Raw genomic sequence first — 9,121 nt, forward strand, 5'->3', positions numbered from 1 at the left:
AAAAAATATATATTTCACCTTTATTCAACCAGGTAAGCCAGTTGAGAACAAGTTCTCATTTACAACTGCGACCTGGCCAAGATAAAGCAAAGCAGTGTGACACAAACAGAGTTACACATGGAATAAACAAACGTACAGTCAATATCACAATACAAAAGTCTATATACAGTGTGTGCAAATGAAGTAAGATTAGGGAGGTAAGGCAGTAAATAGGCCGTAGTGGTGAAATAATTACAATTTCGCAAATAAACACTGGAGTGAGATGTGCAGAAGTTGAATGTGCAAGTAGAGATCCTGTGGTGCAAAGGAGTAAAAAGAAAAATATAAATAACCATATGGGGATGAGGTAGTTGCATGGGCTATTTACAGATGGGCTACGTACAGGTGCAATGATCTGTAAGCTGCTTTGACAGCTGATGCTTAAAGATAGTGAGGGAGATATGAGTCTCCAGCTTCAGTGATTTTTGCAATTCGTTCCAGTCATTGGCAGCAGAGAACTGTAAGGAAAGGCAGCCAGAGGAGGAATTGGCTTTGGGGGTGACCAGTGAAATATACCTGCTGGAGCGTGTGCTGCTATGGTGACCAGTGAGCTGAGATAAGGCGGGGCTTTACCTAGCAAGGACTTACAAATGACCTGGAGCCAGTGGGTTTGGCGACGAATATGAAACGAGGGCCAGCCAACGAGAGCATACAGGTCGCAGTGGTGGGTAGTATATGGGGCTTTGGTGACGAAACGGGTGGCACTGTGATATCCAACTGGCTGAGTAGAGTGTTGGAGGCTATTTTGTAAATGACGTCGCTGAAGTTAAGGATCGGTAGGATAGTCAGTTTTACGAGGGTATGTTTGGCAGCATGAGTGAAGGATGCTTTGTTGCGAAATAAGAAGCAGATTCTAAATGTAATTTTGGATTGGAGATGCTTAATATGAGTCTGGAAGGAGTTTACAGTCTAACCAGACAACTAGGTATTTGTAGTTGTCCACATATTCTAAGTCAGAACCGTCCAGAGTAGTGATGCTAGGCGGGCGGGCAGATGCGGGCAGTGATCGGTTGAAGAGCATGCATTTAGTTTTACTTGCATTTAAGAGCAGTTGGAGGCCACGGAAGGAGAGTTGTATGGCATTGAAGCTCGTCTGGAGGTTAGTTAACAGTGTCCAAAGAAGGGCCAGAAGTATACAGAATGGTGTCGTCTGCGTAGAGGTGGATCAGATAATCACCAGCCGCAAGAGCAACATCATTGATGTATACAGAGAAAAGAGTCGGCCCGAGAATTGAACCCTGTGGCACCCCCATAGAGACTGGCAGAGGTCTGGAGAACAGGCCCTCCCATTTGACACACTGAACTCTATAAGAGAAGTAGTTGGTGAACCAGGCGAGGCAGTCATTTGAGAAACCAAGACTGTTGAGTCTGCCAATAAGAATGTGGTGATTGACAGACTCGAAAGCCTTGGCCAAGTCGATGGATACGGCTGCACAGTATTGTCTTTTGTCGATGGCGATTATGATATCGTTTAGGACCTTGAGCGTGGCTGAGGTGCACCCGTGACCAGCTCGGAAACCAGATTGCATAGCGGAGAAGGTACGGTGGGATTCGAAATGGTCGGTGATCTGTTTGTTAACTTGGCTTTCAAAGACCTTAGAAAGGCAGGGTCGGATAGATTTAGGTCTGTAACAGTTTGGGTCTAGAGTGTCTCCCCCTTTGAAGAGGGGGATGACTGCGGCAGCTTTCCCATCTTTGGGGATCTCAGACGATACGAAAGAGGTTGAACAGACTGGTAATAGGGGTTGCAACAAGTGCAGTGGATAATTTTATAAAGAGAGGGTCCAGATTGTCTAGCCCGGCTGATTTGTCGGGATCCAGATTTTGCAGCTCTTTCAGAACATCAGCTATCTGGATTTGTGTGAAGGAGAAATGGGGGAGGCTTGGGCAAGTTGCTGTGGGGGGTGCAGAGCTGTTGACCAGGTTAGGGTTAGCCAGGTGAAAAGCAAGGCCAGCCGTAGAAAAATGATTATTGAAATTCGATAATCGTCGATTTATCAGTGGTGACAGTGTTTCCTAGCCTCAGTGCAGTGGGCAGCTGGGAGGAGGTGCTCTTATTCTCCATGGACTTTACAGTGTCCCAGAACTTTCGAATTTGTGCTGCAGGATGCAAATTACTGTTTGAAAAAGCTAGCCTTTGCTTTCCTAACTGCCTGTTTATTTTGGTTCCCAACTTCCCTGAAAAGTTGCATATCGCGGGGGCTATTCGATGCTAAAGCAGAACGCCACAGGATGTTTTTGTGCTGGTCAAGGGCAGTCAGGTCTGGAGAGAACCAAGGGCTATATCTGTTCCTGGTTCTACATTTTCTGAACGGGGCATGCTTATTTAAGATGGTGAGGAAAGCACTTTTAAAGAATAACCAGGCATCCTCTACTGACGGAATGAGGTCAATATCTTTCCAGGATACCCGGGCCAGGTCGATTAGAAAGGCCTGCTCGCTGAAGTATTTTAGGGAGCGTTTGACTGTGATGAGGGGTGGTCGTTTGACCGCGGACCCATTATGGACGCAGGCAATGAGGCAGTAATCACTGAGATCCTGGTTGAAGACAGCAGAGGTGTATTTAGAGGACAGGTTGGTCAGGATAATATCTATGAGGGTGCCCAAGTTTACGGATTTGGGGTTGTACCTGGTAGGTTCCATGATCATTTGGGTGAGATTGTGGGCATCTAATTTAGATTGTAGGACGGCCGGGGCGTTAAGCATATCCCAGTTTAGGTCACCTAACAGTACACACTCTGAAGATGGATGGGGGGCAATTAATTCACATATGGTGTCCAGGGCGCAGCTGGGGGTTGAGGGGGGTCTGTAACAAGCGGCAACAGTGAGACATTTCTGGAAAGGTGGATATTTAAAAGTAGAAGCTCAAACTGTTTGGGCACAGACCTGGATAGCATGACAGAACTCTGCAGGCTGTCTCTGCAGTAGATTGCAACTCCACCCCCTTTGGCAGTTCTATCTTGGCGGAAAATGTTATAGTTAGCGATGGAGATTTCAGGGTTTTTGGTGGTTTTCCTAAGCCAGGATTCAGACACGGCTAAGACATCCAGGTTGGCAGAGTGTGCAAAACAAATTTAGGGAGTAGGCTAATGTTAACATGCATGAAACCAAGGCTTTTACGGTTACAGAAGTCAACAAATGAGAGCACATGGGGAGTGGGTGTGGAGCTAGGCACTGCAGGACCTGGATTAACCTCTACATCACCAGAGGAGCAGTAGGATAAGGGTACGGCTAAATGCTATACGAACTGTACTGGTACAGTGATCGGTAAGCTGCTCTGAAAGCGAACCGCAGATGACACAATTATTGCTCATGCTAAAGCTGTTCATGACACACATGGACTTTCCAGGGGGTGTATTAATTATGGAAAACGTTTACCATTTAAGAAACAAACCGAGAGTTTCTATCGGACAAATTCAGTGAGGTCCCTCCCCCATTTCGTTTGCTTATGTGTAAGAAACGTTTTGGAACAGATTCCGCTTAATGAATATGCCCCAGCTGGCCTGTAAAACAAAACCCTCATGCAACTAACATATTTTACACAAATTATAATGTTATCTAAAATAAAAAATAACCTCTACAGACTTATTTTAGCAAATTAGTCTACACCCAATTTGCATATAAAACATACCTTGTATAATGGGGTGCTTTTCCCAAAAATAAAATCCACATCAGTACTAAAAAGCTGGTTCACCATCATTTGATTCACCCATTTTTGAAAAGTGAACAGGGACTCCTGAAGATGGTGTGTGAGACACCTGGTAGACTAAAGACAGCCTTAATGAGTGGAGCCAAGACTCAACATGTGCACACACTAACTGGAGCCCTCGAAACTACCAGGAAAACCAAGCTGATCTAATACAGTACTAGAGCTCATATTACCCACAGTGGAGTGCTGACTGGGCACAATGGTACTAAATCAGCATCTGAAAAACTATGTTCAAGTACATTTTTTAAAATCAATTATGTATGGAAAATAAATTGGATTTGCAAGTCAAAAACTTGGACTTTTATAAAACTTCTGACCGAATTCACATTTAATTTGTTGTTTGACAACTGAATGTTGATCTGATATTCCAGAGTTAACCAGGTGAACTTACTACTGTCACTTCTTTTGACAGACCGATCTGACACTCAGTGGTATATATTACTTAACAAAAACACACTTTAATGTACTATTTACTCCACACATATCCCCTGTCACCCAAAACTACTCATTACATTTTGAATACTTGGCAGGACAGAAAATTGTCAAATTCACACACTTATCAACAGATCCTCCCTGGTTGTCCCTACTGCCTTTGATCTGGCAGACTCACTAAACACAAACGTTTCATTTGTAAATTATGTCTGAGTGTTGGAGTGTGCCTCTGGCTATCAGAAAAATGGAAAAACATGAAAATTGTTTTGTCTTGTTGGCTTAATATAAGAAATGTTTTATTCATACTTTTACTTTTGATACTTAAATATACTGCTCCAAAAAATAAAGGGAACACTTAAACAACACAATGTAACTCCAAGTCAATCACACTTCTGTGAAATCAACCTGTCCACTTAGGAAGCAACACTGATTGACAATAAATTTCACATGCTGTTGTGGAAATGGAATAGACAACAGGTGGAAAATATAGGCAATAAGCAAGACACCCCCCAATAAAGGAGTGGTTCTGCAGGTGGAGACCACAGACCACTTCTCAGTTCCTATGCTTCCTGGCTGATGTTTTGGTCATTTTTGAATGCTGGCGGTGCTTTCACTCTAGTGGTAGCATGAGACGGAGTCTACAACCCACACAAGTGGCTCAGGTAGTGCAGCTCATCCAGGATGGCACATCAATGCGAGCTGTGGCAAGAAGGTTTGCTGTGTCTGTCAGCGTAGTGTCCAGAGTATGGAGGCGCTACCAGGAGACAGGCCAGTACATCAGGAGATGTGGAGGCCAACAACCCAGCAACAGGACCGCTACCTCCGCCTTTGTGCAAGGAGGAGCTCTGCCAGAGCCCTGCAAAATGACCTCCAGCAGGCCACAAATGTGCATGTGTGTGCTCAAACGGTCAGAAACAGACTCCATGAGGGTGGTATGAGGGCCCGACGTCCACAGGTGGGGGTTGTGCTTACAGCCCAACACCGTGCAGGACGTTTGGCATTTGCCAGAGAACACCAAGATTGGCAAATTTGCAACTGATACCCTGTGCTCTTCACAGATGAAAGCAGGTTCACACTGAGCACGTGACAGACGTGACATAGTCTGGAGACGCCGTGGAGAACGTTCTGCTGCCTGCAACATCCTCCAGCATGACCGGTTTGGCGGTGGGTCAGTCATGGTGTGGGGTGGCATTTCTTTGGGGGGCCGCACAGCCCTCCATGTGCTCGCCAGAGGTAGCCTGACTGCCATTAGGTACCGAGATAAGATCCTCAGACCCCTTGTGAGATCATATGCTGGTGCGGTTGGCCCTGGGTTCCTCCTAATGCAAAACAATGCTAGACCTCATGTGGCTGGAGTGTGTCAGCAGTTCCTGCAAGAGGAAGGCATTGATGCTATGGACTGGCCCGCCCGTTCCCCAGACCTGAATCCAATTGAGCACATCTGGGACATCATGTCTCGCTCCATCCACCAACGCCACATTGCACCACAGACTGTCCAGGAGTTGGCAGATGCTTTAGTCCAGGTCTGGGAGGAGATCCCTCAGTAGACCATCCGCCACCTCATCAGGAGCATGCCCAGGCGTTGTAGGGAGGTCATACAGGCACGTGGAGGCCACACACACTACTGAGCCTCATTTTTACTTGTTTTAAGGACATTACATCAAAGTTGAATCAGCCTGTAGTGTGGTTTTCCACTTTAATTTTTAAGTGTGACTCCAAATCCAGACCTCCATGGGTGGATAAATTGGATTTCCATTGATTATTTTTGTGTGATCTTGTTGTCAGCACATTCAACTATGTAAAGAAAAAAGTATTTAATAAGATTATTTCTTTCATTCAGATCTAGGATGTGTTGTTTAAGTGTTCCCTTTATTTTTTTGAGCAGTGTATATTTTTGCAGTTACATTTAGTTTTGATAGTTAAGTATAATTAAAACCAAATAGTTTTAGACTTTTACTGAAGTAGTATTTTACTGGGTGACTTTCACATTTACTTGAGTCATTTTCAAATAAGGTATGTATACTTCTGCTCAAGTATGACAATTGGGTAGTTTTTCCACCACTGCTGAGCCTGTCAATGACAAGGAATCCTCTCAACGCTCAGGGAGAGAAGATCCATCAGCCTTTAGTTGAGGACAATCAGAAGTGTTCATGTGTCAGAACATCAGCAGAAAGTCATCCCTAAATCCGCCCCCTCCCTCAGGAGTAAGTTGATTAATGTCACCAGCTTATTGAAATGAATGAATCTGTAATAAAGTCCACATTTTAACTTGAGTTGCCTTTAAAAGTCGAATTGTCATTTCCTTTCAGATGTTGGATTGTTTGTAACCTTTCAGCCAGTGTTGTGCAGAAGCAACCATGATCATCAACTGGTTCTCTCTGAAGCCTGCAGGTGAATGGCTGCAGAAATGGAAATGACCAGTTTAGTCTGATTGGACCCTGGAGCAGCCAGAGAGGGTAATCAGAAAACCATGAGATCTGTGCGCTTCAGGAGGAGCTGACAGAACTGACCATTTCTCATTATGAGGATGTGGTCAGAGGTCAGGTAGGAAGTAAGAACTTCTTTGTACTGTATATTTCAGAGTTCTGTGAGAGTATTGTAGCTTATGTAGTGAGCAACAACGTGTGACCTTTGTTCATTTGATAAGGTTTGATAGGTATACAGAGATAGTTAGAACACTGCTGTGGTAATCAGTCTAACAGTGTCGTCTATCCCTCTGCATTTGAACCCTCAAGTTTGACTAACATTTAAAAACAAAATTTGAAAATAAACAAAAAAGAAAGTAAAACCTTGAAACTTCAGGTTAGAATACTGTTCAAACTAAAACCACAATCAGAGATCTAGAATTAGACTGTTCAAACTAAAACTGATACCAGAACACAACACACATCTGGAATTAAATATAAAACCTGTCAAACTAAAATAAAACTAATGAAAAGCCAAAATTGTATAGAAAAAGTGAAAATGCAGAGCTGAAGTAACCTTAGTCATCTCACAGACTTTTCTGTGTTTCTTTATATTAAACGTGGAGTTGATAGTGCGTCTGTCAGAGGTCAGGAATCAGAGGGAGGTGGACAAGGAGGAGCAGGAGAAGAGCCAGCATACAGCCAGGATAGAAGAGGAGCTCCACAGGCTGAGAGAGGCCAGCTCTGGGTGGGGTCCTGAACATGGAGGGTTCCTAGCCCTGTTGGACAGAGAAGCAACTCAATCTGAGACAGACACCAAGCCATACAGAATGAGGTTAACCCTTAGTTAGGTCAGAGTTAGGAATTAATCAAAAATATTTTGCATCTTCAAAGTGATAGGCATGTTGCGTAAATCAGACGTTACAAACCCCCCCAAAATCTATTTTAATTCCAGGTTGTAAGGCAACAAAATAGGAAAAATACCAAGGGGTGAATACTTCGCAAGACACTATATTCTTATTCATCCCTTTACATTTGTGTGTATAAGGCAGTCGTTGTGAATTTGTGAATTTGCTAGATTACTTGTTAGATATTACTGCACTGTCAGAACTAGAAGCACAAGCATTTTGCTACACTCGCATTAACATATGTATGTGACCAATAACATTTGATTTGATCATGTACTGAACAGCAAATTGTGACCTTTGTCCAGTTGATAAGGTTTAATGGGTATACAGCCATATACTGATTAACCCAGCAGTGCTCTAACTTTAACAGTGGCATCTATCCCTCTGCCCTCATGGTTGACTAAAATTGAATCTAAAACTAAACTTGAAAAGAAACAAAAAAGAAAGTAAAAACTTCAGGTTACAAGACTCTTCAAACTAAAACTGATACCAGATCAAACAGACCACAACACACATCTAGAATTAAATATAAAACCTGTCAAACTAAAAGAAAACCAATGAAAAGCCAAAATGGTATAGAAAACAAATAGTGAAAATGAGGAGCTGTAGTAACCTTAGTCACCTCACATACTTTTCTGTGTTTCTTTGTATTAAAGGTGGAGTTGATAGTGTGTCTGTCAGAGGAGGTCAGGAATCGGAGGGAGGTGGAGAAGGAGGTGCAGGAGAAGAGCCAGCATACAGCCAGGATAGAAGAGGAGCTCCACAGGCTGAGAGATGCCAGCCCTGGGTGGGGTCCTGAACATGGAGGGTTCCTAGCCCTGTTGGACAGAGAAGCAACTCAATCTGAGACAGACACCAAGCCATACAGCATGAGGTTAACCCTTAGTTAACTTGGTCAGAGTTAAGAATGAACAATTTGTTAACATTTGAATAATATAGGTTGCATGTAATGTTATTGTCTGGTATAAGACCTAAAACGGATCTAATCTTGCATGGGGGCCTTGTCTGAGTCTTGGAACATGGCCACAAACACAGTGCTTCAGATATATAGAGAACGCTGTGGACAGTGAGGAGGAAGACAGATTATCACTTACTGAACAGATGAGAGACGTGGAGGGAACCAACCAACCACTGATGAGGGAGTTAGGAGGCCAGGAAGAATCATGTGATCTCTTCTGGTGTATTCACATGGAGATACAGTATCAAACACAGCTTTAGAGCCTAAACTGTGGGAGGATGAGCCCCCAACCCCAAATCAACCCTTAGTCCCTTTCCCCTACCCCCTTCTACACTTGTGGAGATCTGAGAGGATTGGATAGCTGTGACAAACACTTTGAAAAGGTGACACTCTTATTGTTTGTTATCCCAATCAATACTGTACTCTGCAGGTATAGTGAGTTCCTTGTGTAGAACTCTGTCCATAAAGGAAGGAGAGCTGATCACTGCTAAAGGCCAGCAGGATGAGTTGAGACAGCAGCTGAAGGACCGGTTGACTCAGCTACAGGCCATGTCCAGGAAGATAGTGAAGGACAGGTTGGTCCAGCTACAGACCATGTCCAGGAAGATAGTGAAGGACAGGTTAGACCAGCTACAGACCATGTCCAGGAAGATAGTGAAGGACAGATTCAA

General features: G+C 43.7%; 1 protein-coding gene across 3 annotated transcripts in view; it reads right to left on the bottom strand.

The window, feature by feature from the left end:
* LOC115165383 (tumor necrosis factor receptor superfamily member 14) overlaps positions 1-9,121 on the bottom strand; it is a 38,228-nt gene that overhangs the window by 17,406 nt on the left and 11,701 nt on the right. For all 3 annotated transcript variants that reach the window (XR_003870141.1, XR_003870142.1, XR_003870143.1), the window contains exon 2: positions 8,124-8,310. The gene's annotated coding sequence lies outside the window, so the exon portion shown is untranslated. The remainder of the gene's footprint in view (positions 1-8,123; positions 8,311-9,121) is intronic.

The sequence above is a fragment of the Salmo trutta genome, chromosome 28, assembly GCF_901001165.1.
Source record: "Salmo trutta chromosome 28, fSalTru1.1, whole genome shotgun sequence".
Lineage (NCBI taxonomy): Eukaryota > Metazoa > Chordata > Actinopteri > Salmoniformes > Salmonidae > Salmo > Salmo trutta.